This window comes from Lissotriton helveticus, chromosome 5_1 (assembly GCF_964261635.1).
Source record: "Lissotriton helveticus chromosome 5_1, aLisHel1.1, whole genome shotgun sequence".
NCBI classification, from domain to species: Eukaryota; Metazoa; Chordata; class Amphibia; order Caudata; family Salamandridae; genus Lissotriton; species Lissotriton helveticus.
In genome coordinates, this window is record NC_136065.1 from 859,482,083 (window position 1) to 859,491,987 (window position 9,905).

Sequence of the window (9,905 nt, forward strand, 5' to 3'; positions counted from 1 at the left end):
ACCCTGGGTCACACATTATTTAAAAGAGCAATTGCAATGAAATGGGGGGCTGCGGAAAGACCATTGATTAGGGTTTGGGCAGCTGAAATGGATAAGTGTATGATTGCAGAAAAAGAAGTATATAAATCTAAGGGAAGAAATTGGATATAAAATGGAATGGGTGGAATACGCATAGAGGGGAATTATGTATCTCACCAACAATGGAGATGGAAATGTAGAGACATGATGGACACTCACTTGTAGTGATTGACTAATTCACTGTGCACTGTTGCTGTAAGTAACTGCTATAACCAGAATGATATGTATGCATAGCATTATATGGTATTATTTGAAGTTTAAAATCAACAAAAACAATTTTAAAAAACCAAATACAAAGCTGTGGGAATCAATAATCAGAAATAGTTGTAAAGTAATTTATTGTTTAACTCTGCTTAGGCAAAATTACGTTTCAAATTCTTGCAGTACAATTGAAAAAGAGCAAACTATTCTTCCTTCAGATATTAAAACCAAAGTCAAAATACTCAAGCTACAATCAGTAGTTGTAGTGTTGGCACTGATCTAGCTGTTTTGTTAAAATGAATGCTTTACAGTGATGAAAATACTTAAGGCAAACTACACCTTATACACCATATTTTCCATGACGTTTTATTGTACCACAGAACAGACTTGCATTTTCTTTTCTCTCTAGAAAAAACAATTATGTGTGTTCCAAAGAGAAGAAGACTTTCACAGACTGTTCAGAATGAAATATACACATTCTTGGTTAAATCTAGCTCTCTTCATGTAACCTTTTCTGTTCCATGTGTAGATGATTGTTCGAGGGAAACCCCATGTAATAGAATTATGAAAATGTAGCTTAATGTATTTAGGTGAATTGTTTATCTTTTGCTGTAATCTGATTGGTTTAACACTTTTGAACCAAGTACTACTGTATTGAATGTTTGAAATGCTTGGTTTAGAACACTCTAAAATAGTGTGAATTCTTGATGTGACGCTTTCCCCTCCCTTTAGAGGGCAAATCACTGCCGGACTTACTCTTTGTTTTACTGACCTGAACTTTACTGAATTCATGATTGATTCTGGACTTTAACTGGGCTTTGCACTCTGTTAAATTGTCTAATCGATTTTGACATTTTGAATTAACTGCTGTAAGCCTAAAATCCTTAATTAAAACCTTTATGATTCAGACTTGCCTGTCTGTCATTCTTGTTAGAGCAAATACGTCCTACATTTCTATTATTTGAAATTGCTAACTTTGACTTCTTAAAGTTGAGATAAGTCCAGCAGGGAGCATCAAACTCCATGTAGAGACTACACTGTTCCCAATCCATCATGGTGCGCTTTGGGACAAAATTGAATGGATTTTGTGCCCTGTCAGTTCACAATACAATAACATTCAGCAGTAGCACTTGAAGTAGCGCTACAGCTCCTGCAAATGACATGAAGGAGTTGAGAGGAGAATGGACAATAATGAGACCTGCTCAAAGACAGTGAGGTATTGTAGAGAACAATGTATTACAAATTACTGCTTCTTGATTAATTAGTCTGCGTTAACATTGGCTCGGTGCAAAGGGATGTAATTGTATAACTTTATTTTTGCTCTGGAGTATATGAAGGGATATGGTTTGTGATACCACTTATTAGCCATATATATTATATATATATATATATATATATATATATATATATATATATATATATATATATATATATATATATATATATATATATATATTTATATTTATATATATGTATATATATATATATATATATATATATATATATATATATATATATATATATATATATATATGTTGAAGCAAGTAGCCCTTGAGCTTTGGAAAGGCACACACCGCTCTCTCGTGCCATCCGGCTGTCTGTGCCTCGCTGTTACATGCCTTCTGTCTTCCTTAGTTTCGGGTAAAAATCCGACGCGTTTCGAGGCAGAACGCCCCGTATTCATGGATGGGTAAGTTGGGGGAGTGACGTCTCCGTGCTTGAATTCATATCAGTTCATGAATAAGTACCGCCCTAAGTGGGTATGGGCTTCTAGTTGCACGCTACGCATGCTGGTTAGTGAAGTCCATTTGCACGGAGTTAAATTAGACCTTGAGTAGGCTCAGTCCCCCTTCTTGTATTTCATCTGTAATATCCTTGAGTAGGATCAGGAGTACAGGCAGCAATTAAAGGCCCTGCGAGAGTGCGTGCTCGTTGAGGAGAGGACGAGTTCGTCTCCGAAGCCGCTTCCCTTCTGACTAAGAAGTCTTTCAAGGTGCTGGTGCTCTTTCCCACGGCCAGGGCAGCCGTGTAAGTATGTGTTGAAGCAAGTAGCCCTTGAGCTTTGGAAAGGCACACACCGCTCTCTCGTGCCATCCGGCTGTCTGTGCCTCGCTGTTACATGCCTTCTGTCTTCCTTAGTTTCAGGTAAAAATCCGACGCGTTTCGAGGCAGAACGCCCCGTATTCATGGATGGGTAAGTTGGGGGAGTGACGTCTCCGTGCTTGAATTCATATCAGTTCATGAATAAGTACCGCCCTAAGTGGGTATGGGCTTCTAGTTGCACGCTACGCATGCTGGTTAGTGAAGTCCATTTGCACGGAGTTAAATTAGACCTTGAGTAGGCTCAGTCCCCCTTCTTGTATTTCATCTGTAATATCCTTGAGTAGGATCAGGAGTACAGGCAGCAATTAAAACCCCTGCGAGAGTGCGTGCTTGTTGAGGAGAGGACGAGTTCGTCTCCGAAGCCGCTTCCCTTCTGACTAAGAAGTCTTACAAGGTGCTGGTGCTCTTTCCCACGGCCAGGGCAGCCGTGTAAGTATGTGTTGAAGCAAGTAGCCCTTGAGCTTTGGAAAGGCACACACCGCTCTCTCGTGCCATCCGGCTGTCTGTGCCTCGCTGTTACATGCCTTCTGTCTTCCTTAGTTTCAGGTAAAAATCCGACGCGTTTCGAGGCAGAACGCCCCGTATTCATGGACGGGTAAGTTTGGGGAGTGACGTCTCCGTGCTTGAATTCATATCAGTTCATGAATAAGTACCGCCCTAAGTGGGTATGGGCTTCTAGTTGCACGCTACGCATGCTGGTTAGTGAAGTCTATTTGCACTGAGTTAAGTTAGGGCGGTACTTATTCATGAACTGATATGAATTCAAGCATGGAGACGTCACTCCCCCAACTTACCCATCCATGAATACGGGGCGTTCTGCCTCGAAACGCGTCGGATTTTTACCTGAAACTAAGGAAGACAGAAGGCATGTAACAGCGAGGCACAGACAGCCGGATGGCACGAGAGAGCGGTGTGTGCCTTTCCAAAGCTCAAGGGCTACTTGCTTCAACACATACTTACACGGCTGCCCTGGCCGTGGGAAAGAGCACCAGCACCTTGAAAGACTTCTTAGTCAGAAGGGAAGCGGCTTCGGAGACGAACTCGTCCTCTCCTCAACAAGCACGCACTCTCGCAGGGGTTTTAATTGCTGCCTGTACTCCTGATCCTACTCAAGGATATTACAGATGAAATACAAGAAGGGGGACTGAGCCTACTCAAGGTCTAATTTAACTCCGTGCAAATGGACTTCACTAACCAGCATGCGTAGCTTGCAACTAGAAGCCCATACCCACTTAGGGCGGTACTTATTCATGAACTGATATGAATTCAAGCACGGAGACGTCACTCCCCCAACTTACCCATCCATGAATACGGGGCGTTCTGCCTCGAAACGCGTCGGATTTTTACCTGAAACTAAGGAAGACAGAAGGCATGTAACAGCGAGGCACAGACAGCCGGATGGCACGAGAGAGCGGTGTGTGCCTTTCCAAAGCTCAAGGGCTACTTGCTTCAACACATACTTACACGGCTGCCCTGGCCGTGGGAAAGAGCACCAGCACCTTGAAAGACTTCTTAGTCAGAAGGGAAGCGGCTTCGGAGACGAACTCGTCCTCTCCTCAACAAGCACGCACTCTCACAGGGGTTTTAATTGCTGCCTGTACTCCTGATCCTACTCAAGGATATTACAGATGAAATACAAGAAGGGGGACTGAGCCTACTCAAGGTCTAATTTAACTCCGTGCAAATGGACTTCACTAACCAGCATGCGTAGCGTGCAACTAGAAGCCCATACCCACTTAGGGCGGTACTTATTCATGAACTGATATGAATTCAAGCACGGAGACGTCACTCCCCCAACTTACCCATCCATGAATACGGGGCGTTCTGCCTCGAAACGCGTCGGATTTTTACCTGAAACTAAGGAAGACAGAAGGCATGTAACAGCGAGGCACAGACAGCCGGATGGCACGAGAGAGCGGTGTGTGCCTTTCCAAAGCTCAAGGGCTACTTGCTTCAACACATACTTACACGGCTGCCCTGGCCGTGGGAAAGAGCACCAGCACCTTGAAAGACTTCTTAGTCAGAAGGGAAGCGGCTTCGGAGACGAACTCGTCCTCTCCTCAACAAGCACGCACTCTCGCAGGGGTTTTAATTGCTGCCTGTACTCCTGATCCTACTCAAGGATATTACAGATGAAATACAAGAAGGGGGACTGAGCCTACTCAAGGTCTAATTTAACTCTGTGGAAATGGACTTCACTAACCAGCATGTGTAGCGTGCAACTAGAAGCCCATACCCACTTAGGGCGGTACTTATTCATGAACTGATATGAATTCAAGCACGGAGACGTCACTCCCCCAACTTACCCATCCATGAATACGGGGCGTTCTGCCTCGAAACGCGTCGGATTTTTACCTGAAACTAAGGAAGACAGAAGGCATGTAACAGCGAGTCACAGACAACCGGATGGCACGAGAGAGCGGTGTGTGCCTTTCCAAAGCTCAAGGGCTACTTGCTTCAACACATACTTACACGGCTGCCCTGGCCGTGGGAAAGAGCACCAGCACCTTGAAAGACTTCTTAGTCAGAAGGGAAGCGGCTTTGGAGACGAACTCGTCCTCTCCTCAACAAGCACGCACTCTCGCAGGGGTTTTACTTGCTGCCTGTACTCCTGATCCTACTCAAGGATATTACAGATGAAATACAAGAAGGGGGACTGAGCCTACTCAAGGTCTAATTTAACTCCGTGCAAATGGACTTCACTAACCAGCATGCGTAGCGTGCAACTAGAAGCCCATACCCACTTAGGGCGGTACTTATTCATGAACTGATATAAATTCAAGCACGGAGACGTCACTCCCCCAACTTACCCATCCATGAATACGGGGCGTTCTGCCTCGAAACGCGTCGGATTTTTACCTGAAACTAAGGAAGACAGAAGGCTTGTAACAGCGAGGCACAGACAGCCGGATGGCACGAGAGAGCGGTGTGTGCCTTTCCAAAGCTCTAGGGCTACTTGCTTCAACACATACTTACACGGCTGCCCTGGCCGTGGGAAAGAGCACCAGCACCTTGAAAGACTTCTTAGTCAGAAGGGAAGCGGCTTCGGAGACGAACTCGTCCTCTCCTCAACAACCACGCACTCTCGCAGGGGTTTTAATTGCTGCCTGTACTCCTGATCGTACTCAAGGATATTACAGATGAAATACAAGAAGGGGGACTGAGCCTACTCAAGGTCTAATTTAACTCCGTGCAAATGGACTTCACTAACCAGCATGCGTAGCATGCAACTAGAAGCCCATACCCACTTAGGGCGGTACTTATTCATGAACTGATATGAATTCAAGCACGGAGACGTCACTCCCCCAACTTACCCATCCATGAATACGGGGCGTTCTGCCTCGAAACGCGTCGGATTTTTACCTGAAACTAAGGAAGACAGAAGGCATGTAACAGCAAGGCACAGACAGCCGGATGGCACGAGAGAGCGGTGTGTGCCTTTCCAAAGCTCAAGGGCTACTTGCTTCAACACATACTTACACGGCTGCCCTGGCCGTGGGAAAGAGCACCAGCACCTTGAAAGACTTCTTAGTCAGAAGGGAAGCGGCTTCGGAGACAAACTCGTCCTCTCCTCAACAAGCACGCACTCTCGCAGGGGTTTTAATTGCTGCCTGTACTCCTGATCCTACTCAAGGATATTACAGATGAAATACAAGAAGGGGGACTGAGCCTACTCAAGGTCTAATTTAACTCCGTGCAAATGGACTTCACTAACCAGCATGCGTAGCGTGCAACTAGAACCCCATACCCACTTAGGGCGGTACTTATTCATGAACTGATATGAATTCAAGCACGGAGACGTCACTCCCCCAACTTACCCATCCATGAATACGGGGCGTTCTGCCTCGAAACGCGTCGGATTTTTACCTGAAACTAAGGAAGACAGAAGGCATGTAACAGTGAGGCACAGACAGCCGGATGGCATGAGTGAGCGGTGTGTGCCTTTCCAAAGCTCAAGGGCTACTTGCTTCAACACATACTTACACGGCTGCCCTGGCCGTGGGAAAGAGCACCAGCACCTTGAAAGACTTCTTAGTCAGAAGGGAAGCGGCTTCGGAGACGAACTCGTCCTCTCCTCAACAAGCACGCACTCTCGCAGGGGTTTTAATTGCTGCCTGTACTCCTGATCCTACTCAAGGATATTACAGATGAAATACAAGAAGGGGGACTGAGCTTACTCAAGGTCTAATTTAACTCCGTGCAAATGGACTTCACTAACCAGCATGCGTAGCGTGCAACTAGAAGCCCATACCCACTTAGGGCGGTACTTATTCATGAACTGATATGAATTCAAGCACGGAGACGTCACTCCCCCAACTTACCCATCCATGAATATGGGGCGTTCTGCCTCGAAACGCGTCGGATTTTTACCTGAAACTAAGGAAGACAGAAGGCATGTAACAGCGAGGCACAGACAGCCGGATGGCACGAGAGAGCGGTGTGTGCCTTTCCAAATCTCAAGGGCTACTTGCTTCAACACCTACTTACACGGCTGCCCTGGCCGTGGGAAAGAGCACCAGCACCTTGAAAGACTTCTTAGTCAGAAGGGAAGCGGCTTCGGAGACGAACTCGTCCTCTCCTCAACAAGCACGCACTCTCGCAGGGGTTTTAATTGCTGCCTGTACTCCTGATCCTACTCAAGGATATTACAGATGAAATACAAGAAGGGGGACTGAGCCTACTCAAGGTCTAATTTAACTCCGTGCAAATGGACTTCACTAACCAGCATGCGTAGCGTGCAACTAGAAGCCCATACCCACTTAGGGCGGTACTTATTCATGAACTGATATGAATTCAAGCACGGAGACGTTACTCCCCCAACTTACCCATCCATGAATACGGGGCGTTCTGCCTCGAAACGCGTCGGATTTTTACCTGAAACTAAGGAAGACAGAAGGCATGTAACAGCGAGGCACAGACAGCCGGATGGCACGAGAGAGCGGTGTGTCCCTTTCCAAAGCTCAAGGGCTACTTGCTTCAACATATATATATATATATATATATAGGAACTTGTGCTTCATACTGTAGCAATAAACCTCATTTTATAGTATGTTCCGTCACACATTGGTAGCCCCTTTGATGCCACTGGCCAGCTACCACACCCAGAAAATTTCCATCATGAGTGACAGACGCAGTCATAACCAGTTTTGTGAAACAGTTTGTAAAAAGATTATCACTATTTGTTAAAACGAAAAGGTATGGGTCCCAATTTTCTTAGGACCTCAGTGTCTTATCGTGATACAACCTCCTGCCTCTTTCTTCCACAACTCTAAACTTCCTCCCTCTTTATTTCACTCTTGCATATTCTTTTTCATCCTTTCTTCCTGTTTTGTCACTGTTTTCTTATCTTTCTCCTCCTCCATCTTTTTTCTTGGTTGCCAGTATCTCTCTTTTTCTGGGTCATAGTCTTAGGATGAAAAATTAGTCCTGCTGCTGAAAAAAATTAATGCCAGTGCCCACCACCTGCAACAACCTTCACAATTAAAATACTGGTTATCACCAAAGTCAATAAATATGAAAGTAGCCTCAGAGTATTTAATTAGTAAGTACCATTCATTTCTCTTTTATTCTACAGTAAAAATATTATATTTTCAAAAATAAGACATGAAGGTGAAAGTCAGAAGTCTTCATGTCTAACCATTCTCGACACCCATCACAGGTAGGGTAAAGATTGTCAATAGGCCCCATATAAAGCATTTTTATTATATGCACACAGTATAAACAAAGTTAGCTCTTTTGGCAGAGTGAGGCATAGTCTTGGTGAGTACACTGTGATACAGGTTTCTGCCTAAGGGCGCAGGACATCAGAGCTCTGTGTGGTACCCATTAGTGTGCAGTTTCAGTGAAACAACAATGAAGTGCTTCTGCAAGGATGACGTGCCTCTCACATCTGCTGCTAGGTCAAAGGGCCTGGCAATCCCTCATGATTGGTTGTTGCTGTGGCACCCACTGGCCCTTTATTTTATCTCTTACCTTCAATTGGTCTGTAAATGGATCTTGTACTGTGCTGAAAGGGGTTGGATATTTGGGGAATAGACAGGTACCCAAAGAGGACAGGGAATAGGATAACTGTATCTACAAACTCAAATTTAAACTCATAGATACATCTCAGACAAATACTGTAGATTTAAAATATAATCACCTCACACCCAAATCTCTTAAAGAAATGTAGGCGAGCAAGTATCATACATACCAGAAATTCTGTTATAGCTAAGAGAAATTTTAGTATTAAAAGCTGATGATCAGGAACCTCCCTCCTGCATTTTTGTTTAGTCATAGTGTAACCCAGAAATAGTGCTCACTCACAAGTAATGACGAGTCACAACAATAAGTCAAGTCGTTAATTTGGTTTATCAGATTAGGATGGAAATGTTTTACATTTAATGAATTTAGCATTCAGATTAGAAATCAAATAAGAAATGTTTTACATTTTAATGAATTTAGCATTCAGATTAGAAATCAAACAAAATAGATTTACTGAAATATACCAAACCTGGGGATTCAGGGAAAGATATGTGAACATGCAGGGCAATCTTCCTCAGCCGACGTAGACCCCCAAGCACATACAGTGTATGCGTCAGTATGGATAGGTACCCAGGTGAGTCTTCCACATAAAACTCTCAGGAGAGTTTGGCAAAGTTTCAAGAAGCCAGTCCAGTCCGTTAAGACAGTATTGTGTCTTAGTCTGCCACTGTAACAACCAGAGTGACAGCAGCACAACAGAAACCCTTCGTTCTGCAATTGAATCTATCTGCTTCAGGTCAGGGTATGGCAAAAAGCGGGGCTAAGGCAGAGCTCCCAAAGGACCGGATGTACGACCCGTTCTTGAATGCGCAAACGGGTTTGGGAACCCATTTGAGCATGCGAAAACATATTGGGCCATGCACATAGCCTATTTATTGAGTCGCAATTTTTTTGCGACTTGCTAAATACGTTTTGCCACTCGCTATTTGGAAGGGGTGTTCCGTTCCAAATAGCGAGTTTCAAAACAATGTACTAATGTTTTGCGACCGAAATTGAGGTCGCAAAACAATCGCAATTAGCACCTACTTCAAGTAGGTGGTAATGCATTTGCTAAAGGGAAGGGGTCTCCAGGGCACCCCTTCCCCTTTGCAGATGCATGTGAAATAATTTTTTAAGCAATTTGTCCCAGGGACCACTGCCTGCACTTAAAAAATGAAACAAAAACGTTTTTTTTTATTTCTTTTAAATGCATCCTGTTTTCCTTTAAGGACAGTCTTTATTTTTTTTAAAAAAGCTGCTTTATTAACAAGCATTGAAAATGCAATAGGTCTCGCAATAGAAGAGTTTGACCTTTTTCGTTTTGCAAATGGATGAGTGGCGTTGCGTGGATGAGTGGCGTTGCGTGGATGAGTGGCGTTGCGTGGATGAGTAGCGTTGCGTGGATGAGTGGCGTTGCGTGGATGAGTGGCGTTGCGTGGATGAGTGGCGTTGCGTGGATGAGTGGCGTGTGTGAGTGGCGTTGCGTGTGTGAGTGGCGTTGCGTGTGTGAGTGCCGTTGC